Source organism: Cervus elaphus, chromosome 17, assembly GCF_910594005.1.
Source record: "Cervus elaphus chromosome 17, mCerEla1.1, whole genome shotgun sequence".
NCBI classification, from domain to species: Eukaryota; Metazoa; Chordata; class Mammalia; order Artiodactyla; family Cervidae; genus Cervus; species Cervus elaphus.
This window is the reverse complement of record NC_057831.1, coordinates 7,208,401-7,232,617: the sequence shown is the minus strand read 5'-3', so window position 1 is coordinate 7,232,617 and position 24,217 is coordinate 7,208,401. Positions and strand designations below refer to the sequence as shown.

At 41.0% G+C, this 24,217-nt stretch overlaps 1 long non-coding RNA gene across 1 annotated transcript in view; it reads left to right on the top strand.

The window, feature by feature from the left end:
• The first annotated feature begins 3,472 nt into the window (after positions 1-3,472).
• LOC122673618 overlaps positions 3,473-24,217 on the top strand; it is a 74,322-nt gene continuing 53,577 nt past the window's right edge. The window contains exon 1 of the long non-coding RNA XR_006334751.1: positions 3,473-3,581. This is a non-coding gene — a long non-coding RNA (uncharacterized LOC122673618). The remainder of the gene's footprint in view (positions 3,582-24,217) is intronic.

Sequence of the window (24,217 nt, the reverse complement as noted above, 5' to 3'; positions counted from 1 at the left end):
TCCCGCCACCCCTGATGTATTAAAGTGCAAATTGGCCTTTCTCACCTCCCGCAAGGAAATCGCTGCAGCCACCATTTGCCCATTTTCCTGACTCTGATAAGATTATCGGGCTCCTGTGAATGGCTTATGTCTAGGTAGTCTTTACCTGATTGTAAGACGCTGGTGCCATGCTCTGCTGGAGTTAAGATAAAACTCCTGAGCTAAAACTAGTGTCTGCAGTTCTGCACGTATGCAAGTCTTTGATCTAAAATTTGGTGAATCCTGTTAGCATATATATGTATGTTACCCCTCAATAAAGTCGTCGGAATCAGTCACAAGCTGACTCCGTCCCTCTCAACCCCATCTTTCCTAGTCTTTTATTTCTCAGGTGCTCTGGTGATTGCGTCCTCGACCTGTTCGTTTTGCCGGCAGGCCCGGCAACTAAGATCATGGCATCTGGTCCCATCACTTCATTGGAAATAGGTGGGGAGACAGTGGAAACAGTGTCAGACTTTATTTTTTTGGGCTCCAAAATCACTGCAGATGGTGATTGCAGCCATGAAATTAAAAGACACTTACTCCTTGGAAGGAAAGTTATGACCAACCTAGAGAGCATATTAAAAAGCAGAGACATTACTTTGTCAACAAATGTCCATCTAGTCAAGGTTATGGTTTTTCCAGGGGTCATGTATGGATGTGAGAGTTGGACTGTGAAGAAAGCTGAGCGCCGAAGAACTGATGCTTTTGAACTGTGGTGTTGGAGAATACTTTTGAGAGTCCCTTGGACTGCAAGGAGATCCGATCAGTCCATCCTAAAGGAGATGAGTCCTGGGTGTTCATTGGAAGGACTGATGCTGAAGGTGAGTTTACTCAAACTCATGCCCATCGAGTCAGTGATGCCATCCAGCCATCTCATCCTCTGTTGTCCCCTTCTCCTCCTGCCCCCAATCCCTCCCAGCATCAGGTCTTTTCCAGTGAGTCAACTCTTTGCATGAGGTGGCCAAAGTATTGGAGTTTCAGCTATTTCCCCACCTATTTCCAATGAAGTGATGGGACCAGATGCCATGATCTTAGTTTTCTGAATGTTAAGCTTTAAGCCAACTTTTTCACTCTCCTCTTTCACTTTCATCAATAGGCTTTTCAGTTCCTCTTCAGTCTCTGCCATAAGGGTGGTGTCATTTACATATCTGAGGTTATTGATATTTCTCCCGGCAATCTTGATTCCAGCTTGTGCTTCTTCCAGCCCAGCGTTTCTCATGAACTGTCAGTATGGTTTTATCTCCTTTCTCCTGCTCATTTTTATGAAGATATTTTGGTGAGACAAGTGTTTGTAATTGAAACAAACAAACAAAAAGTTAAATTGGCCCTGTAAGAGAATTGTTCTGTATATCCATATCTACCTTCACTTTTGGGGCTTCCCAGTTGGTGCAAGTGGTAAAGAACCTGCCTGCCAGTGCAGGAGACTTAAGAGACACGGGTTTGATCCCTGGGTCGGGAAGATCCTCTGAAGGAAGAAATAGCAACCCACCCCAGTATTATTGCCTGGAGAATCCCATGGACAGAGGAGCCTAGTGGGCTACAGTCCATGGCGTCTCACAGAGTCAGACACGACAGAAGCAACATAGCACCTTCATTTTTGGTGCAAGAGAGGTTGCTTATAGAGTTCAGATACGTCAGTGATGTTCATTATAGAAGTCACTCATCAGTTGGAATAGAAAGGGAAGTAGCTTTAAATCCAATTTAAAGGGAACTCCTTTAAATCCAATTCAGAACTGCACCAACTTATGAATAAAAATGCTTCTTGCAGAAACTATCATGTCCATAAGTGTTTTTCTGAAGGCGTTTGTATGGTGATTTTGGTTGTTATCTCAAAATCAGTTGCTATATTTTATCAAGTAACTGCCACAGGCTCCTGTCTTAAGTATAGCATTTTGGGTTACTGTATTACCAATAAGCAAGAATTAAAAACAAAACTCGACAACAAACTAGCCATCGGTCAAAAGTTTGTCATTAGTCTCCTCTTTGAAGGGGCAGCAAATGAGTTGCAGATGGACTGCTATTTACATACAGTTCCTCAGTGTACCCTGAGGGCTTGGCGGATGTTTCCTGCAGTGTCATCACCATGCAGTATTTAAAATTTACACTTAAAAGAGCCCTTGCTTAAGAGAGAATAGGCAAAAAGTGAATTATTCCTAGGTGGGCGGTCCGCAGAGTTGCAGGACTGTGGGTGGTGTGTTACACTTTTCTCTGGGCCAAGGTCATCGATCGTTGTTGTAAAGGGTGGATGCAGAGGAAGGAAAAGGTCTGTGCATTTATGTTCAGGAGTGTTGCTGGGCAGCCAGACTGGTTCGCTTTCTTTTTCTCCTTCTCCTCCCCAGAGCCCTGTCCTGCTATTGATACTCGGAGAATGAATCTTTAGATGGGGTCCACCATCTTCCCATTTCATTGGACTTGGTCCCCATGTCACTTCCTTAGAGACAGTTTTCCTGACCATCCTCTCCAAGCAAGTTCCCCTAACTGCTCTTGTTTTTTTCCCTTAAATATTTGCTTATTTGGCTGCACTGGGTATTAGTTGCATCGCACAGGATCTTTGCTCTTTGCTGTCACTTGCGGGATCTCTCAGTTGTGGCAAGTGAACTCTTACTTGCAGCATATGGAATCTACTATAGTTCCCTGACTAGGGATCGAACCTGGGCCATCTGCACTGGGAGTATGGAATTTTAGCCATTGGACCACCAGAGAAGTCCCTCCCTAACTGCTCTTTACTGTCACACTCAGTCATTTTCTTCGTATCATCTACCACAGATTTTGTTCATGTGTTCTCAAAAAAAAGATCTGTCACCCATTTTGGGCTATAACCTCCAGAGTTTACGTATTTGTCTCATCACTCTTCTTCCACAATAGAATATTGAAAAGAGAAGGCACTTGATAGAAGTAAGGGTTTTATAGAACTAACATCCCTTAGGTTAGAACTAACAAGACCCTTAGGTCAGAACTAACAAGACCCTTAGGTCTTTATTTGCCTTATTAATGTTGTTCGTTGATAACTTCTCAAAACTGATGAAATTTAACAATAATACTATGTTACTTTAGTGGGAAAAATTCTTTTCTCAGCGTCTTCTTTTTTTTTTTTTAACAGCTAGCATAGAGTTCCTTTAGGAAAGAAAAATTTTCCTCTAGAAAGATGGCTATGTAGTCCACTATGGGGGGGTGGAAACATCAGGGCATGGTTTACGATAGTAAAGTGAAACAAATCGCTGGATAAAATACTTTACATAAGATGTTAATAGTAATCTGAAGTTGGAGAAGGCAGTCATGCAACATGGTGCAAATCAGGTCTCTTTAAAAAAGTGTTTAACAAGTTAAGGAGGTGTAATAGTTTCTTGTTGCAGGACTGCTGAAGTCTTTAGAGGACACAGTTGTCTAATATCTGGTGTTAAGACACTTGTTCTGACATAAATCACTTTTATAGCTTCAAACTTTGGAAGAGTCAGCTGCACTCACACACTTTGGGGAGAAGCTTGGGAAGCCCAGTGAAAGGGGGCTGTATCCGTGTGTGATTACCGTGGGACTGGGAGCTGCAGCAGCTCCAGAAGTGACAGGTGGGTATAACTGAAGTCTCAGTGGCCTCATCTATCGCTTTAAGTTGTACCTTAAGTTCACATCTTGAAAACATTCTTGACTGGTTACTTTGGGGCTTCCAGAAATATCTATCTTGCATTGAATGCTGCAGAAAGTTTCAGACGCATAATGCATACATAGAATGTAATCACTGGTTAAAAATAAAGTGTTTGGTATTTTTAGTGACATGTTAAAAAAAAGCAAATGTGTGAGTATTTCTGATTTCTGTTTTTAATGGTGGGAAATCTTGTGTTTTCTATTTCAACTATCTGTTTCTAGTTACCACAGTCAGTTTCCCAGGGGAAGGCTCAGGACTCTGTGCATCCTGTGAGGGAAACTGGCTTCGGCCGGGGTGGGAGGAGAAGGTGAAGCCGTGAGAAGCTGAGCTGGGTCCCTCCTGTAGCCGGTCTTCTGCTCAGGATTCCTGGAGGAAGGGGGCTCCTAGGTGATTCTGGGGGCTCTCTTTTGGGACCTTAATCTCTGGAGTATTGTTTCTTTATTTTTGTTATCATTGAGAGTGTGACTCAGATCTGTACCTTTTTCAAAGCCAGTCAAGTTCGGGGAGACACCTGCTAAGTACAGTATCCACACACCTGAAGGCAATTACTTTCATTATGCCAGACATGCAATTAAGGAGTGAATGTTGTGTGAATCATTAGTCTTCCTTCCTTGAGATGTAAAAATGAGCAGTGACAACTCAAACTCTTTAACCTTTTTGGTTTAAAAGTTATAGGATGTTAATACATTGTTAAAATATTTAAATCCATAAATTACCAGTTACTGCCAAACCACAAGTGAAATTATGCTCTTGCTTATACAAAATGAATCTGATTGTACTTTTAGAGTTTTGTGGGCTTGATGACTTGCTCTCTTAAACCTTAGAGGGAAGAAAATTCCACTCTACAGTTTTGCAGAAAGTCTTGTTCTTTGAGATGCCTTTGGTACATGGCTGGGATATAGATTCAGGGAGACCTTTCCAAATGGATTTAGAGCAGGTTCATATCTGGTTCTTCAGCTGAGCTTATATCTTTTTGTAGCTTCTCTTAAATTACCCAGTATTGCTTTGGTTGCCCCGTGTCCTAAAATGTGTTTATGCACCAGAGTCATTTCTGCTCAGTTGACCTTCAAAAAAAAAAAAGTACAGGAAGGTAGCAATGTTAGAGGTAAAGAACACAGGCTTCATGCTTTGGAATCAGACACAGTTGCCTTATTATGTTGCTTAATAGCTATGAAGATCACTTTGCATAACAGGAGAAACTTATATTTAGGATGACTTCTACATTAGCCCCTGTGGCTTAAATGGCAATTATGGATACATTTTGGAAGTTGAATAGTTACAGTAGGCAATTTAGCTTTTAGGATATTAGTTTACTACTCTTTCTTTATCTGCAGCTCTGTCTACAATGGCAACCCACTCCAGTGTTCTTGGCTGGAGAATCCCAGGGGCGGGGGAGCCTGGTGGGCTGCCATCTATGGGGTTGCACAGAGTCGGACACGACTGAAGCGACTTAGCAGCAGCAGCAGCAGCTGTCTACATAAAACATCTTTCTCTTTCTAGTTTATTTGCCTAGATCATCTCTCATTCCTTCAAGCTGCATTTTAACATGCTGGTTTGCAAGGAGCTTTTCCTGACTTTCTGGTCTCTACTATATGCCTGTTTTATCATGCCCAGTTTCATGCCCTAACATATGGTGCTGCAATTGTTTCTTGACGTGCAACTTCCTCCAGTTATCTCTGAACTTGTGAGCACAGAGATTATTATTATCATTTTATTTTTATCATTGCATCCTCCATGTCAATCACAGGCATCATTCTGGTCTTCTGGTACAGAGTCAGCTCTTGATAAGTATTGATTTAATAAAATTACTTATTGGTTCTTCAGGTAGCATTTACATCTCCAAGGGGAATAATCACCCTTTATTTAAGCAACTTACCAGTGCAAATCACATCTTTACTTCCAGCTTTATGATATGCTTTTAATAGAGGAATTATGAATGTTAGATAAGAAAGAGGATTTGGAATTCATGTAATTCAGTAAAGGAATTTTACATAGAAAGAGACCAAAGTCCAGAGAAATCAATCAATTTATCTGACATCATAGAGCTTGTTAATGGCAGAACCAGTATTTTAGAGAGGGAGGCAGTGTTCAAAGGTGAATGCTTATGGCTTTGAGGTCACACCTGTGTTGAACTCTGTTTTAGCTCCTTTACATTGTTGGCACTGTTGGCATTGGCTAAGATACTGACTTGCAAACCTTGGTTTCTTCACCTCTGATTTGAAGAGGGTGTTTAGGAAAGAGAGTGAGGACAGAAAACTTCTTATGGGGATTATATGAGTTAACATATGAGAATGTGTTGCACAAATTGTGTAGAACTATATAGTAATAGCCATGACTACTTAGACTTAGGATTCTTTAACAATCATTGATGCTGCCTCTGACTCTGAGGGAAACACTTCAAGTCTTTGAACTACTGTTTAGTTCCCAGTAAATAGGTGTGAAGAGCCTTTCTTGTTTTAATAAAGACCTTTGCTGTTAAGTTAGAAGTGCTCCTTACAAACACCTAATAAGGAAACAGCTACCAGTTTAACTTGTATCGAGTCTCTCTCTCCTTCCCATCAGTTTAATTTTCTGACCTCCACATTGTTAAATAGTATGTGCTGTCTCGATTCTGACCTGTAAATAACAAGCTGTCATTTATGAATTCCTTCCTAAATTAAGGATAATTACAAATACTCATTTTCTTGTGTTTACTGTTTACAAGTAACTGGAACATAGATTATTTTTGGACTATTACTTTGCCATACTAAAATAAAGCTGACATTTGATTATCATGCTAAGCTATTCTGAACACCGCTTAGCCATCAGACCTCTCATGCGTGGGAGCTGTGCTAATACATAAATATTGAGGACTGGCATTCCAAGTTAAGGCTCATACTTGCTCCGTGGCAGATGTGATAATAAGGGGAGGAAAAAAGGAAGGCATAAATGGAGTGGAGAGTCTGGCCTGAGGCAAAGCTGTAAAGCAGGTCAGGTTAATCTTCACATGTTTCTCAGCTGTCTTTACCCTTCTATCCCTTGAACACCCTCTCTGAAGAATTTTTTCTCCTAGATTCCTGTAGCCACGCTGCCCTGGTTACTCAAAGCTTGTTACAGCTCTTTATAAAAGCAGCTGGTTCTTTTCTGCCTGGCAAATGGAAGACTGCTCCCCCTCTGCGCTGGGCTCACCTTCACTTTTCAGGCAAGGTATTGATTGTAACAGTGTTCTTTCTGCGTACATGCTGCTACTTTTGCTATCAAGTACAAAGCAAAGCAGAAGTATTAACAGTTCAGAACTCTTCTGGTCCTTTACTCCCCAGAAGGTTCAGGATTGTTTTTTAATTAATGTATCTAATGTTATGGAAACTCTAGAGAATATAAATCTGCTTCCTTTTAGTTGATACTTTTCGTTTTAATTCTTTACTACAGAGGCAAAAATTTAGCCTAATCTTTCTGCCAATTGATGAAAGTGTGAAAGTGTGAGTTGCTCAGTCGTGACCAACTCTGTGTGACCCCATGAACTGTAGCCCGCCAGGCTTCTCTGTCCATGGGATTCTCCAGGGAAGAATACTGGAGTGGGTTGCCATTTCCTCCCACAGGGGATCTTCTCAACTCAGGGATGGAACCTGTCTCCCGCATTGCAGGCAGATTTTGTACAGCCTGAGCCACTAGGGAAGCCGATTAATGTATCTGATGTTAAGGAAACTCACGAGAATATAAAGCTGCTTCCTTTTAGTTGATACTTTAGTTTTTAATTCGTTACTCCAGAGGCAAAAAATTAAGCCTAATCTCTCTGCCAATTGATGAATGTTCATTTATTTGCAGGAGGAGGTGGCTACAGTCTTTCATAAGGCTTCTTAGCTCATTTTTAAATATCAACTTGTTTTTCCTTAGCCAGTAAGGAATAAGTGGCTAGCAGTTCCTTAGCTAGCCTGTTTCTTTCCTTTTGGAGGGTTTCCTCAATGTGTTTCTAGTAATACAATGGCTAGAGACACATTTATTTTTGAAGCCCTTGCCCTTGAATTATTTGTGCAAGAAGCTGATGTTTCTCTTTCACTTTTGCTGACTCTCTGTGTGTCCTTATCTCTTTTTTGCCTTCTCCATTGCTTTCTTTTCCTACTGAATCTTCTTTTTGTTTATTTTTAGTCATTCTCAGAGAGCCAAGCAAAATTTCCCTTAAATAATTTTCTTCACATGTACTTTTTTGTTCTTTCTGTTCATTGTTAATTATACTTTCATAAAAGCAATGCAACTCTATTGAATAAATAAATTAAAAATATATGAACATTAAAAAAGTTTCTAAGAGATAAGTAAAAAATCTTAATGTCTCCTATTGACTTCCTATTATAACTCCCTAAGATAAACTCTGTTGACTGTTTCTTGTGTGTCCTGCCAGACCTTTATTATATCAATCAAGTAATACATACTGAATCCAAATTTCAAATAAAAACCTCTGGTTATGAAAATATCTCACTTGAACTTTTGTACCTCAGTTTAACTTCTTCATGGAGCTCCCATTGTCCTGCTTATCCCTGAGTTCTGGGAGGCTGAATAGTGTTAAGGGCATTTCATCTGGATCACAGTCATCTTTCTATACTGGTCCCTACCTTTTCATTCTTTTTATTTCTTTGGTTATCAGCATGGCTCTATCTGGTCATTTCTTCTCATAAAATGTTTGCCTTATACTTGGGCTTTTGCATTGAATACAAAAAGCCAAAAAATTGACATTTTTTTATTCCTGTAGATTCTTCTGCATTATCCTCTTCTGGAGACATAGAACACTCCAGCTGCTGCCTAAAGGGGGATAAATGTCAGAGAGTAAAAGCAAATATAAGAAAAAAAAATTACCTAATAAGTGTAAATATGTTCACTGACCATTCAATGGGAATTTTCCTGATGCTTTCTCAGTATATTGAGAAAGATTAGGATAATAAACCATGATGTAATGGCACATTCCACTAGCCTGTGGACCTCCCTCTCAGCATCCAGTCCACATAAGCAAAATGCCGAAATTCACCGGAGAATTTATTGAAGAAAGGAAATTTATAAGAATAACAAGTACTTTGGCTTCTGTAGGGAAAATATATTTGTTCTCTGGAGTCTTTCAAGATGTTTTCTTTGTTTTTTTGTCTTTGGCTTTCTATACTTTGAGTATGTTGTGCCTGGGAGGAGATTTTTTTTTTTTTAGTATTTATTCTGCTTGGTGTTCTCTGAGCTTCATGTGTGTGTTCTTTAGTGTATGCCATTAGTTTGGGAACATTCTCAGCCATTATTACTTCAAATATTTCTTGTTTCTTTTCATGTAAGTATCATGTACAGGCCTTCATATCATGCACAATTTACATCTCTTGTTAATTATCACATAGTTCCTGGATATACTATTCTGTTTCTTTTTCCATTAATTTTTATGTTTGCATTTCTGTTTGGGAAGCTTCTGTTGACATGTCTTTTATGAGACTGGTTCTATCACTATTCTACTAATGAGCAAAGACATTCTTTTGTCGTTGTTCATCTTCAGTCCCTCAGTTGTGTCCAACTCTGTGACCCCATGGACTGTAGCACTCCAGGCTTCCCTGTCTTTCACCATCCCCCGGAGTTTACTTAAACTCACATGCATTGAGTCAGTGATGCCATCCAACCATCTCATCCTCTGTCGTCCCCTTCTCCTCCTGCTTTCAGTCTTGCCCAGCATCAGGGTCTTTTCCAATGACTTGGCTCTTCATATCGGGTAGCCAAAATATTGGAGTATTAGCTTCAACATCAGTACTTCCAGTAAATATTCAGGGTTGATTTCCTTTAGGATTGACTGGTTTGATCTCCTTGTTGTCCAAGGGACTCTCAAGAGTTTTCTCCAACACCACAGTTCAAAAGCATCAGTTCTTCAGCACTCAGCCTGCTCTAATAATTACAAAATAGCTGATCCTTATTCTGATGCCTGCTGAGTCTCTTCAGACTGTTTTCTCTTGCCTTAGCATTCCTTGTAATTTTTTGTTGAAAACTGGACATGGTCTAGCAAGTATTAGGATCTAACGGGTAACTAGGCGTTTAGTGTTAGGTTTTGTGTTAATCTGGCTAGGTGCTGACTGTGTTTAATTTTTCTTAGCTCTAAGTGCCAGAGGTTTCAGTTCCCTTTAGTTTCTTTGTCCTTCACCCCCCACCTAGTTCTCTTTGGATTTCCCCAAGAATTCCTTTTTAAATGTAGTCTGTGTCCTGCAACTCTCTCGGTTGTAATTCCGTTTTATTGTACTGAAATCCTGTTGATGCACTGACAGGTTTTGGAGAGGGGCAGCGGTTACGCTTGTGGCTCAGCTGGTGAAGAATCGGCCTGCAACGCAGTAGACCTGGGTTTGATGCCTGGTTTGGGAAGACCCCCTGAAGAAGGGAAAAGCTACCCTCTCCAGTACTCTGGCCTGGAGAATTCCATGGACTGTATGTATAGTCCAGTTCATTTTAGTTCAGTCACTCAGTTGTATCTGACTCTTTGTGACCTTATGGACTTCAGCACGCCAGGCCTCCCTGTCCATTACCAACCCCGGAGTTTACTCAAACTCATGTCCATTGAGTCGGTGATGCCATCCAACCATCTCATCCTCTGTCGTCCCCTTCTCCTCCTGCCTTCAATCTTTCCCAGCATCAGGGTCTTTTCAAATGAGTCAGCTCTTCGCATCAGGTGGCCAAAGTGTTGGAGTTTCAGTTTTAGCATCAGTCCTTCCAGTGAATGTTGAGGACTGATTTCCTTGAGGATGGACTAGTTGGATCTCCTTGCATTCCAAGGGACTCTCAAGAGTCTTCTCCAATACAACAGGTCGACAACATTTCTTCTGTGCTCAGCTTTCTTTATAGTCTGACTCTCACAGCCATACACAACTACTGGAAAAACCATATCTTTGACTACCTGGACGTTTGTCAGCAAAGTAATGTCTCTGCTTTGTAATATGCCATCTAGATTTGTCATAGCTTTTCTCCCAAGGAGGAAGTGTCTTTTAATTTCATGACTGCAGTCACCATCTGCAGTGATTTTGGAGCCCAAGAAAATAAATTCTGTCACTGTTTCCCTTGTTTCCCCACCTGTTTGCCACGAAGTGATGGGACTGGATGCCATGATCTTTGTTTTCTGAATGTTGACTTTTAAGCCAACTTTTTCACTCTCCTCTTTCACTTTCGTCCAGAAGCTCTTTAGTTCTTCACTTTCTGCCCTAAGGGTGGTGTCATCTGCGTATCTGAGTTATTGGTATTTCTCCCCGCAATCTTGGTTCCAGCTTATGCTGCATCCAGCCTGGCACTTCTCATGATATACTCTGCATATAATTTAAATAGGCAGGGTGACACTATGCAACCTTAACGCACTCCTTTCCTGATTTGGAACCAGTCTATTGTTCCATGTCTGGTTCTAACTGTTGGTTCTTGACCAGAATACAGATTTCTCAGGAGGCAAGTCAAGTGGTCTGGAATTCCCATCTCCTGAAGAATGTTCCACAGTTTGTTTTGATCCACAGAGTCAAAGGCTTTGGCATAGTCAATAAAGCAGAAGTAGGTGTTTTTCTGGAACTCTCTTGCTTTTTTGATGCTCCAGAGGATGTTGGCAATTTGATCTCTAGTTCCTCTGTCATTTCTAAATCCAGCTTGAACCTCTGGAAGTTCACGGTTCATGTACTGTTGAAGCCTGGCTTGGAGAATTTTGATCATTCCTTTGCTCGTGTGTGAGATAAGTGCAATTTTGCAGTAGTTTGAACATTCTTTGACATTGTCTTTCTTTGGGATTGGAATGAAAACTCACCTTTTCCAGTCTTGTAGCCACTGCTGAGTTTTCCAAGTTTGCTGGCATATTGAGCACAGCACTTTCACAGCATCATCTTTTAAGTTTTGAAATAGCTCAACTGGAATTCCATCACCTCCACCAGCTTTGTGCATAGTGATGCTTCTTAAGGCCCACTTCACTTCACATTCCAGGATGTCTGGCTCTAGGTGAGTGACCACATCATCATGGTTATCTGGGTCATGAAGATCTCTTTTGTATAGTTCTTCTGTGTATTCTTGCCACCTCTTCTTAATATCTTCTGCTTCTGTTAGGTCCATACCATTTCTGTCCTTTATCAAACCCATCTTTGCCTGAAATGTTCCCTTGGTACCTCTAATTTTCTTGAAGAGATCTCTAGTCTTTCCCAGTCTATTGTTTCCTATTTGTCTGCATTGATCACTGAGGAAGGATTTCTTATCTCTCCTTGCTATTCTTTGGAACTCTGCATTCAGCTAGGTACATCTTTCCTTTTCTCCTTTGCCTTTCACTTCTCTTCTTTTATCAGCTATTTGTAAGGCCTCCTCAGACAACCTTTTGTCTTTCTGCATTTCTTTTTCTTGAGTATAGTCATAATCACTGCCTGCTAAACAGTGTCCCAAACCTCAGTCCATAGTTCTTCAGGCATTCAGTTCTATTAGATATAATCCCTTAAATCTATTTTCACTTCCACTGTATAATCGTAAGGGATTTTATTTAGGTCATACCTGGATGGTCTAGTGATTTTCCCTGCTTTCTTCAATTTAAATATGAAGTTAAGACTGGGTGCTGACTGTGGCTCAGATCATGAACTCCTTATTGCCTAGTCTCTTAGCAACTTTCAAATATGAATACAATATTGTTAACTATAGTCAACATGCTGTACATTGCATCCCCATGACTTATTTCTTTTGCAACTGGAATTTGTGCCTTTTGACTCCCTCCACCCAGTTTTGCCCCCCTCCCAAACCCTGTCTCTGGCAACCGCCATCTGTTTTTCTGTTCATTTATTTTGGCCACATCGAGTGACATGTGGAACTTCCCCAACCAGGGATGAAGCTGTCCCTCTTGCAGTGAAAGTGATGATTCTTAACCACTGGGCCACTGGGGAAGTTCCAATCTATTTTTTTTTAATCTGGGACTCTTAAACTTTGATCCTGAAGCTTACCTCTGACATCTGGGGATCCCTGGTTATCTACTAATTTATTATAATTAAGCAATAAAATGTGCTGATGGGACTTCTGTTCATTTTGTAAGAAATTTGTCCACAGCATGGGCTTGGCTTAGGGTGTAGATGGTCAGGCAGGAAGGCTGGTGTTAAATGAAACCTCTAAATTACAATTGACAGATTTAGCAAGTAAAAATATGGGACATGCAGTTGTTTGAATTTTAGTTTATATAGCCAATAAAAGAAAAAACCACAGGCCTAATACAGTATCACTTGTTCTGCCTTCACCATAAGTGTAATCTTTTTTTTTTAAAAATATTTGTTCATTTATTTGGCTGTGCTGAGCCCCCATTTCAGCACCCAGGGTCTTCAGCTGTGGTGTGTGTGACCCTTAGCTGCATCATGCAGACTCTCAGTTCTGGCGTGTAGGATCTAGTTCCCTGATCAGGGGTCGAATCTGGGGCTACTGCATTGGGAGCATGGGGTCTTAGTCAGTGGACCACCAGGGAAATCTCTAGAATTGTAACCTTAACCAGTTTGGAATTTTCTGGTCAACACTAATGTGATGATCTGTCACATGGGTGCTTTTCCATCTCAGAGGAAGAAGAGGCCATCTGCATGGTAAAACCCTGCTGGTTCTTTCCCCCTAATAATATGTCCTGGCCTAAAAATAACTCTTTCTTTTGTCTAGTAGCTCCTTTACCCTACCCTTCTTCGTATAAAAACTTTAGATTTTGTACAACCCCTTTGAGTGTCCTTCTAGTTGCTAGATGGGATGCTGCTTGATCCATGAATTGTTGAATAAAGCCAATTAGATCTTCAAATTTACTGGGTTGAATTTTATTTTTTTAACACAATAAATGTATTTTTAGTGTAAGTATTTTTTTTACAACCCTACTCTGTCATTATGTGGAGGTATTTGCTTAGGATCAGTTCTTTGAGAGGAACCCTCTAATTCTTTGCATGGAAACAGAAATATAACTCTTGTATTTATGTGTCTACAAGGGGAGGAGGAGTAGAGTTGGGAGTTGATTTTTTTGTATATACAAATTTTCAGATAGTTTGCTGATTTTTCAGTGCCGTGTCTCACTTTCACTTTCTGCAGTACCTCACATTCCCAAGTACCTTATGTCGCTGTGATTCTATGGCCTTGATAGGCTCCCATTGCAACTGAGTTCCTCTCAGCGCATCTTGTAGGCCAAAGCTTCTGAACCAGAGTGTCATGTGGATTGCAAAGATTTAGCAACATATTGATAATTTTACACTTCTTATCATGACAAAAACTTTAAAGCATTTTTTTTTTGCTATCCTTTAAAAAAATATAGGAGCTTCCTTGGTGTCTCATTGGTAAAGAATCTGCCTGCCAATGCAGGAGACGTGAGTTTGATCCCTGATCTGGGAAGATCCCACATCTGATCCCACATTCAGAGCAACAAAGCGTGTGTGCCACAATTACTGAGTCTGTGCTCTAGAGCTGAGGCTGCAATGAAGCCTGTGCGCCCTAGAGCCCATGCCCTGAAACAGGAGAAGCCCCTGCAATTAGCAGCCTGTGCACTGCAACAAAGAGTAGCCCTGGCCCCCCACAACTAGAGAAAAGCCTGCACATCAGCAAAGACCCAGCACAGCCAAAAAGAAGTAAATGTTTCTAAAACTTACAGCAATTACATTTTTGGTTTACATTTTTGGCTTCCCAGTTTCAGTAATTATTATTTTAATGCATAGGACTCTGTGCAGAGTACATATTCTCAGAGAGCAGAAGTATGTCCCAGTTTTTCTATTCTTTTGGGGTTTTTTTTGTCTTCAATGATATTCAGTGTTTTGAGTGTGAGCATAAAATATTTAATGCTTCAGGAGATCACTCTGGTTAGTGTGGTGTATCATGCAGAACCTCCTATAGACCAGGCTCAGCTTTTTCCTTCCTGAGTCAGCTGGCCCTGGAGAAATCCCTAGGAGTCTGTAAGTGGTATCACTGAGAGGAGAAGTAACAGTCCAGCAGGAACAGGCAGGGCCCACATGTTCCTACAGTCTGCTGCTGCTGCTGCTAACTCGCGTCAGTCATGTCCGAGTCTGTGTGACCCCATAGACGGCAGCCCACCAGGCTCCCCCGTCCCTGGGATTCTCCGGGCAAGAACACTGGAGTGGGTTGCCATTTCCTTCTCCAGTGCATGAAAGTGAAAAGTGGAAGTGAAGTCGTTTACTTGTGCCTTTAGTTTCTGCTAGTCCAATCTTGTACATGTCGTTTTCACATGCCAGCTTTATGGCTTCCTGGATTAGATAATACCCAGTTCTTGATGAACAGTCACATCTCCTGTTACTTGGTATCCCAGAGTTAAGTCTCAGCCTGCACCAAGGAGCCAAGTGGCAAGAGAACATCTGTTTTATAAAAGGAGAGTGTTTATCCTCTTTAAGTGCGCTGGCATGTCTCCTAAATCCTAGAGGTTTGTCTGTAAATCATCAATCAGGGCTTGCTGTTGGGTCCTTGCAACAGTTTGTTTGCTACAGATGTTTTGATCAACAGTCATTCTTCCAGATTCCCACTTCAATTGGTCGGTTATGAAATTGCTCATGCTGCAGAGTGGGTTAGCTGCAATATCTTATTGTATTCTGGCATCAACTTAAGATTGTCAACCTGGCAAATTATTTATTTAGTAAGTTGGTGGAGGAAGCATATAGAAAATCTCCCTGAAATGTTACATCTCTGCCTTAGTGATAAGCAAGCAAAATCCAGCACCTTGTCTTTCATTTGGAGGAGACAGTCATATACTGATATGTCGTGGACTCTGGACTCCCTAAAACTTCAGAGTTGGAAGGATGCTGACTTTCCTAGGAATAATCTCTCTATATGTCTAAAGTTCCTGTTTACACTCCTGCTAGCCAGATTCTGTCAGAATTATGTCATCAATATGTGGGATCAGCAAGATGGCCTTTGGAATGGTGTGATGATATGAGTGTTTGCAGACTAAACTGTGGCACAGAGCCAAGCATTGAGGAGAAACAACTATGATCCTAATCTCCTGCCCTTGCTAGCTGACGGAGAATACTTCTGTACCTCTGTGTGTGTGTGTGTGTGTGTGTGTGTGTGTGTGTGTGTGTGTAAAAGAGAGAGAGAGAGACTTGGAGTATACAGGGTACCAGGGGTCATATTGCTTTGTTCTAGTGAAGAATCTTCATGAAGATCAGCAACCATGGTTAGATTAACAACAGTCTTTTTTGATTTTTTCTAAGGAGTCAGTCTGTTATATACATGGGACAAATGGGCCAGTTAAATAGGAATGGAAGATTTACAATCTCAGTATTTTTCAAGTATTCAATGGAGGTAGTACTGTGAAATTTCCTCAGGAGTACAGAACTGATACTAACTTACTACTTTGGGAGAAAGGCTTTGTCCCTGAGACTTACACTTTGCTGTTTCTGTCATTATATCCTTTACTTCATAGTTCAGGATTCCAGTGTTATAACCCTGTCAGTTGCTGAGTATCCCTGTTCCAACTGAGCTTTCACAACTGAGGAAATGACCACAGGCATGTTCTCAGATGTACTAGGCCTATGCTGAGATGGAGTTGAGCCAAAGATCCAGTTATAAATCATCCCCTAAGTAAATACTTTCTAACTCCTAGAAAACAGTGGCATCCTGGATCCGTGGGGGTTTATGTCATCTCAGAGGCACTATCCAGATGTTACTGGTAGGTATGTGTAGCTTCTTTCTTAGCACATTGTATCCCTGTGTGTTAGGGTTCTCCGGAGAAACAAAGGAAATCCATCCTGAATATCCATGATGATGAAGCTGAAGCTCCAATACTTTGACCACCTTATGCAGAGAGCTGGACTCATTTGAAAAGATGCTGGGAAGTTCAGTTCAGTTCAGTCCGTCAGTCATGTCCGACTCTTTGCGACCCCATGGAGTGCAGCATGCCAGGCTTCCCTGTCCATCACCAACTCTTGGAGCTTACTCAAACTCATGTCCATCCCATCGGTGATGCCATCGAACCATCTCATCCTCTGTCATCCCTTTCTCCTCCCGCCTTCAATCTTTCCCAGAATCAGGGTCTTTTCAAATGAGTCGGTTCTTTACACCAGGTGGCCAAAGTATTGGAGTTTCAGCTTCAACATCAGTCCTTCCCAATAATATTGAGGACTGATTTCCTTTAGGATGGCCTGGTTGGATCTCCTTGCAGTCCAAGGGACTCTCAAGAGTCTTCTCCAACACCACAGTTCAAAAGCATCAATTCTTTGGCACTCAACTTTCTTTATAGTCCAGCTCTCACATCCATACATGACCACTGGAAAAACCGTAACTTTGGTTAGATGGACCATCATTGGCAAAGTAGTGTCTGTATTTTTTAATATGCTGTCTAGGTTGGTCAAAGCTTTTCTTCCAAGCTTTCTTCTTTCCAAGGAACAAGTTTCTTTTAATCTTATGGCTGCCGTCACCATCAGCAATGATTTTGGAGCCCCCCAAAATAAAATCTGTCACTGTTTCCATTGTTTCCCCATCTATTTGCCATGAAGTGATGGGACCGGATGCCATGCTCTTAGTTTTCTAAATGTTGAGCTTTAAGCCAACTTTTTCACTCTCTACTTTCACTTTCATCAAGAGGCTCTTTAGTTCTTCTTCACTTTCTGCCATGAGGGTGGTGTCATCTGCATATCTGAGGTTATTGATATTTCTCCTGACAATCTTGATTCCAGCTTGTGCTTCATCTAGCCTGGCATTTCTCATTATATACTCTGCATATAAGTTAAATAAGCAGGGTGACAGTATACAACCTTGATGTACTCCTTTCCTGATTTGGAACCAGTCTGTCATTCCATGTCCAGTTCTAACTGTTGCTTCTTGATCTGCATGCAGATTTCTCAGGAGGCAGGTCAGGTGGTCTGGTATTCCCATCTCTTTCAGAATGTTCTAAAACAACAGTTTGTTGTGACCCACACAGTCAAAGGCTTTCGCATAGTCAATAAAGCAGAAGTAGGTGTTTTTCTGTAACTCTCTTGCTTTTTTGATGATCCAGCAGATGTTGACAATTTGATCTCTGGTTCCTCTGTCATTTCTAAATCCTGTCATTTCTAAATCTGGAAGTTCACGGTTCACGTACTGTTGAAGCCTGGCTTGGAGAATTTTGAGCATTCTTTTGCTCAAATGTGACATGGGTGTAATTTTGCAGTAGGTTGAACATTCTTTGATATTACCTTTCTTTGGGATTGGAATGAAAATTGACCTTTTCCAGTCCTGTGGCCACTGCTGAGTTTTCCAAATGTGCTGGCATATTGAGTGCAGCACTTTCACAGCATCATCTTTCAGGATTTGAAATAGCTCAACTGGAATTCCATCACCTCCACTAGCTTTGTTCGTAGTGATGCTGGGAAAGATTGAAGCAAAAAGAGAAGATGGTGGCAGAGGATAAGATGGTTAGATAGCATCACTGACTCAATGGACATGAATTTGAGAAAACTCTGGAAGATGGTGAAGGACAGGGGAGCCTGGCATGCTGTAGTCCATGGAGTCACAAAGAGTCAGACATGACTAAGTGACTGAACAATGACAGCAACTGCAAAAGAAACAGAACCAATAGGAGGTACAGAAATAGGTATATACAATGAGGTTTATTATGGGAATTGGCTCACATGGTTATGGGCCTGAGATACGCCACAGTCTGCCATCTGCAAGCTGGAGCGCCAGGGAAGTCAGTAGTATATCTCTGTGTCCAGCGATCCTGGCTAACGGCTTGAGAACCAATAATACACTGGCATTCAGTCCTGGAGTCTGAAAGCCTGAAAAACAAGAACTCCAGTGTCCAAGGGCAGGAGAAGATAGATGTCACAGCTCAAGAAGAAAGAGAATTAACCCTCTGTTGACGTTTTTGTTTCTGTTTGGTCTTTCAACAGACTGGATGATGCCAGCCCTCATTGGTTAGGGCAGATCTTTTTTACTCAGTCTGTATGATTCAAATGCTTAACTCTTCTGGAAATATCCTCACAGAAACACCTGGAAAAATAATATTTTATCAGCTATCTGGGGATTCCTTAGCCCAGTCATCTTTAGATGTAAAATTAAGCATCACATCCTAACAAATGGTCCTATTCCCTTGGGAGTAGGCTCCTAGGAATCTTCTAAGAACATTTATACTTGTGGAATTATTCCAGGAAAGTGAAAGTGAAGTCGCTCAGTCATGTCCGACTCTTTGCGGCTCCATGGATTATAGCCCATGGAATTTTCCAGGCAAGAGTACTGGAGTGGGTTGCCATTTCCTCCTCCAGGGGATCTTCCTGACCTAGGGATCAAACCCAGGTCTCCTGCATTGCAGGCAGAGGCTTTACCTCTGAGCCACCAGGGAAGCCCCATTATTCCAGGGTCCCTCCTGAAATATACCTGGCCTCACCTTCATTCAGGGGCTGTGGTTGTGTTTGCTGACTCAGGCCTAAAATTGGATGAAAGACCTTAAGTCTTTTATGTTGACTCAAGTCAGGTCTCTGTTTGCCAGATATTGGTTTTGTATTAATGTCACATAAATCAAGCAGAACCTTACTAAAACTAGCCATTTATCTCAGTTCTTCACTCATTAGCCTATACCAAAGGTCCTTGGAGGTCAAACCATTTTGATAGTCACCCTGGCCCTACTGTCCATCATGTCATCTTGCCCGTCTTGCTTTTCCTGGTTAAGTGACATGCTTTATCAGCTCATTGAAATCAGAAAGACTAAACAGCAGCATCTTTTTATCTAGAAGGACAACTACTACAGAACTACAGACGTTTTTGGGGAAGATGGTGCTTCAGTCTTGACTGAATATTGTCTAAAGCAGTATATTTCTCAATAGTTTGGTATGGGCCTTATACTCTGAGCCATCTCAGGGGATTTAGTTAGGAGTTGATTGTACTTAATTAGTCTATCTCTTCCAACATTTCTGTCTTCTTAATCTTTGGATTTCTTGCTGAACAGTGTCTCAAGGATATTTTTTGCACACCAAGTTCATTTAATGAAAGTGTGACCTTATCTATAAATTCATCCTGGTCTATAATTTTGTTCCTCTCTCCATGGTCTAACACTTGTAGAATCTATTTCCCCAGGTTAACCACAATGTAGAATTAATAACAACATATTTTAATTACTTTGGTGTGTAACTTGTTCACTTTCTGAATTAGATTTTGTACCATCCTCACCATGACGTGTTTGAATTTAATTCTAGCTAACAATCTTGAGACAATGAAAGATGCAAGGAGTGGAACACAAGGAAATTTGTCATGCTTTTGAAAGGTTTTCTGCTCAGATGAAGCCATAGAGGATCGTAGGTCTGGTAGCTCTCTACTCATCAGACAGGGAAGAAGGAATTGCTTCCGCTGACCAGGGTAGCTCCCCAGGAGTTAGGGATCTGGCATATGCAGAGTTATCTGAGTCTGTCCAAGTGTCTCCCTTCGAATTACCAAGCTACCACTCTGTCCCAGACAATGTCCTGAATTTTCCAGAACACTCAATGAGGTTAAAATTTGACATATATTCACCATAACTTGAACTGGGAACTTAAAATCCTGCACTGGTTATTTTCCTTTTTATTAGCCTCAGCAATGTAGTCAGAAGACATTATTGATGGTCCCCATGAACTTCACATTTGTAATTTTTGCCATCCTATTTTATTATAGCAGCCACTTGGGGCTTCCCTGGTGGCTCAGAGGTAAAGCGTCTGCCTGCAATGTGGGAGACCTGGGTTCGATCCCTGGGTTGGGAAGATCCCCTGGAGAAGGAAATGGCAACCCACTTGAGTATTCTTACCTGGAAAGTCCCATGGACGGAGGAGCCTGGTAGGCCACAGCCCATGGGGTCACAAAGAGTCCGACATGACTGAGCAACTTTGCTTGCTTGCTTGCTTGGTTTGTCCAAGCATTGACTCCAAAATGTGCCTCATTCTGAGTGATCACAGGTGATAATCTAAATAACTATTTTACCTCTGCATATCATGGATTTTCCTATGAAAGTCGCTCAGTCATGTCTAACTCTTTGTGACCCCATGGACTATACAGTCCATGGAATTCTCCAGGCCAGAATACTGGAGTGGGTAGCTGTTCCCTTCTCCAGGGGATCTTCCCAACCCAGGGATTGAACCTAGGTCTCCCGCATTGCGGGTGGATTCTTTACCATCTGAGCCACAAGGGAAGCCAGATTTTCCTAGATTCCACCATTTAGTTCTTGTAGGATATTTTCTCTGTTGAGATCTATTTAGATCATATAGCCCTGGATTTTCGTTTCTTTGATACTATGTTGTGGCGATACATAGTTGTAGAGGGCAGAATGTAGCCTGATTAATAAAGAGATGTATGTATAACGTATGTATATACGACAGGACTCAAGTGACTTAGCGTGCAGACACATACGTGGGTTACAGAAATATTGGAGGGGTTGAAGAAGCAAGTTTCAGGATGAACTTCCAGAAACAATTCCCAAAGCCACAGAATGCAAATGGTTGCCAGCATAGTTGGCTGTTGTTTAGTCAGTAAGTTGTGTTGAACTCTTCTGTGACTCTGTGGGCTTAGCCTGCCTGGCTCCTCAGTCCGCGTGATTTCTCAGGCAAGAATACTGGAGTGGGTTGTCATTTCCTTCTCCAGAAGATCTTCCTGATCCAGGGATTGAAGCCATGTCTCCTGGGTCAGCATATTCTTGTTGAAATGAGGATGCTGGGAAACTGTTGCTATGGTTGCTCGCTCCAGAGCCATGCTGCAGCTGGTATGACCCACACCAGCAGAAGATGTGCTTCATTCTGTGATTCTCTTCTCACTTCCTCAGTTCTGAATTCATTTCTCACACACACACACACACACACACTCACACTCACACACACACAAATGCCTCAGCTGGTGGAACCTAAATCATACTGGAACTTCCTCTGTAAGTTCATCTGGGAAGTATAGCTCTTATTTTTCCAGACTCTGTTGTACACTAGAGAAAGATCCAAATAGAGGTTGAGTGGATCAATCTACTATTAGTATGTTTTTCAGTGGAGTTTTAATTGCCACACACTTTTCTTTCTCCTACTTTTTCTCTTTGTTGTTGTTGTTTGTATCTGTAATTAGATATTGTTATGGTTTCTATTTGTCTGTTACTCTGTTTTGAATGTATAAGCTGTTTACTAAGAAAATCTGTGGAGACACGTGGGTAGCATGAGCTAGGGCAGCTGCCAGGGTCAGTCTGTGAGCATCATCCTGAGACATTTCTCACACAGTCCCTGCCTGCTCCTGGGGCACACTCTCCTTCACTTGGACAAACAAGACAGAGAGATGCTATATCTATATCTATATATATCTCAGTGGCTTTCCAAATTGTGAATTTGTCTTTAGTTATCTTATTAGCTGACTCTGTTATCTGCTGTAAATATGATTATACTTTTTGCTTCATCCCCACTCTAACTTCTGAGTTAGGAGGCTATATCTCAGGAAATATATGTGGCAAGTATTAATGGTTTCTCCTTTGGTCCCTTCAATTCTATGGTTCTATGTGTGTAGAACTGGGTGCCTGTAGAACTTTTTAAAGCAAGTAAACAATTGTTGATGAGGCTTCCTGGGCTCTGTCACTTACATTTCAAGAACTCCTTTTCCTGCAGGAACTCTGGAGAGGTGTAAGTTAGCTGTACATCCTCTCTGGATTTGGCAAATAGCCTTCACAATTTATGGCTTGGGATTATGACCATTCCTAGTTTTATCAGATTTTTCTATTCTGCGTTTTGTTCTTTGTTGTTTTGTAGGCTTAGCTAGCATAGTGTAATAAAAACAGCTTTATCATGACATGTCTTGGCAGAAGTTTGGGAATAGGAGAGAGAATGGAAGGAATATTTTAGATTTTTCTCTCTTTCAGAGTAGTGATAATAAAAGTCAAGTTCTTTTTTTAAATTGGACTGACTGCGCTGTGCAGCCTGCAGGCTCCCAGTGCCCGGAGCAGGAGCTGAGCCCAGGCCACGGCAGTGAAAGGGCTGGTCCCAACCATGAGGCCTCAGGGAACTCCCCTCAGGTTCCTTTTTCCTAATGTGCTTTTGACTCCTTTTGCATGTTAGTGCAAATAACATTTGCCTAATAACAACAACATAAAGAGAATAAATTTGGTAACTAAATGGATGATGATCTAGTGTGGGATCTAATTAATGGAAAATGGCATTAAGTTGCAACTGACAACTTAAACCACTTTGTATAATTCTCCCGAAGAAACTTCTTATCTGGGGATCCATTGAAAACGGTGAAATTTTGCTTCTTTGTTGACCAATCTTCCCTTCAAAACACCTTTGGATACTTAGAGACTCAACAGTATATTAAGAATAATTGGGTTCCCCCCGGCTGTGGAAGGGAAACAAAAGTATTATGGGTTTTAAGCCAGAGTAAAACTAGTAATATTTAGGTCATAAATGGAAATGTCACAGTGTTCTGGCAAGGTTTGCTTTGCATATTTATGATTTTAGTTATTTATACCCTACTTTGTTTTGAAAAGGATTTCAGGCAACTTACAAAAACACACAAAATAAAAACAAGTAAGTGGGGAAATTGAGATAAAGGGAAAATATTTTGGAAAAACAAGATGAAGCACAGGGGGAAAGAATTTAACAAATGCTTGCTGCAGAATTCTGTCTACTTGCTTAAAGAGGGCTAGCTGTTTGGCTCAGATTTTCTAGTAGCCAGTGGAAAGAAGCAAATGTAATTAGCTGCAAGATTCACAAACTTATTAAGATATAAATAAAGCCACTGCTCAGGAGACCTGTATAATATTCCTGGTACTAGAAAAACCTGATTAAAATGTAATGACTTGTTTTCCTAACAGCATTTGTAATGTAAGTAAAATAATTTTCACAGAGAAAATTTTGTGTAGCTTCTTTTAATAAAATTCTGTGGCATAACACCAAAAAGTAATCATATAAAATTTATTCCAGCAGGGGCTAGAATGAAGCAGTTCAGGTGCAGGCTCTTACTGGTTTGTAAAATTTGAGTATTCAGATAAATAGTATTTGTTGCAAAATATATTTCTTTCCATTTTAATAATTGTTTTAAATTTATATATGATATATGTATATAAAAAATTCAAGTAGTAAATTAAAACAAAACCCACTTCCTCTTTCCAGGAGGACTCATTGTTAAAAATTTGGATTTTTAAAATATAGAGTCAAATGTATCAATGTACTTGTAGTATGTTCATACACACACTTACAGACACATGAACAGAGTTACATCCTGATATCCACCACTCATAAATCCAGGTGTGTTACTTTTAAGTCATATGCTTTGGTGTAGGGTCCAGCTGATGGTCCATGTGGACTAATGGAATAATTTCATTTGGGAGGAGTGCTCTTCATGGTGCCAGGAACAGAAGCCAGGAGCAGATGTGTTCTGAAGGATATCTGCCAGGCCAGTTACCCAGGGATGTGCTGTGGAGTGGCCATGCAGGCAAGCTTTGGGTCTCTGCCTCCCACCACCCATTCCCTCTAGCCAGGCAGTGAACATCACATATCTTCTTCCAGGTCAGAGAAGTGTAAGTGAAAACTCAAGTAGAAAAGAAAAGCTCTTATCCTCAGTTCCTGCAGATGTCCTGGTGACAAAGAGCCAGTCAGGTCCCACAGACCACTGGTTACATGAAAGGGAGGTTGCAAACTCAAAGGGAAAGAGATTTAATAGAAA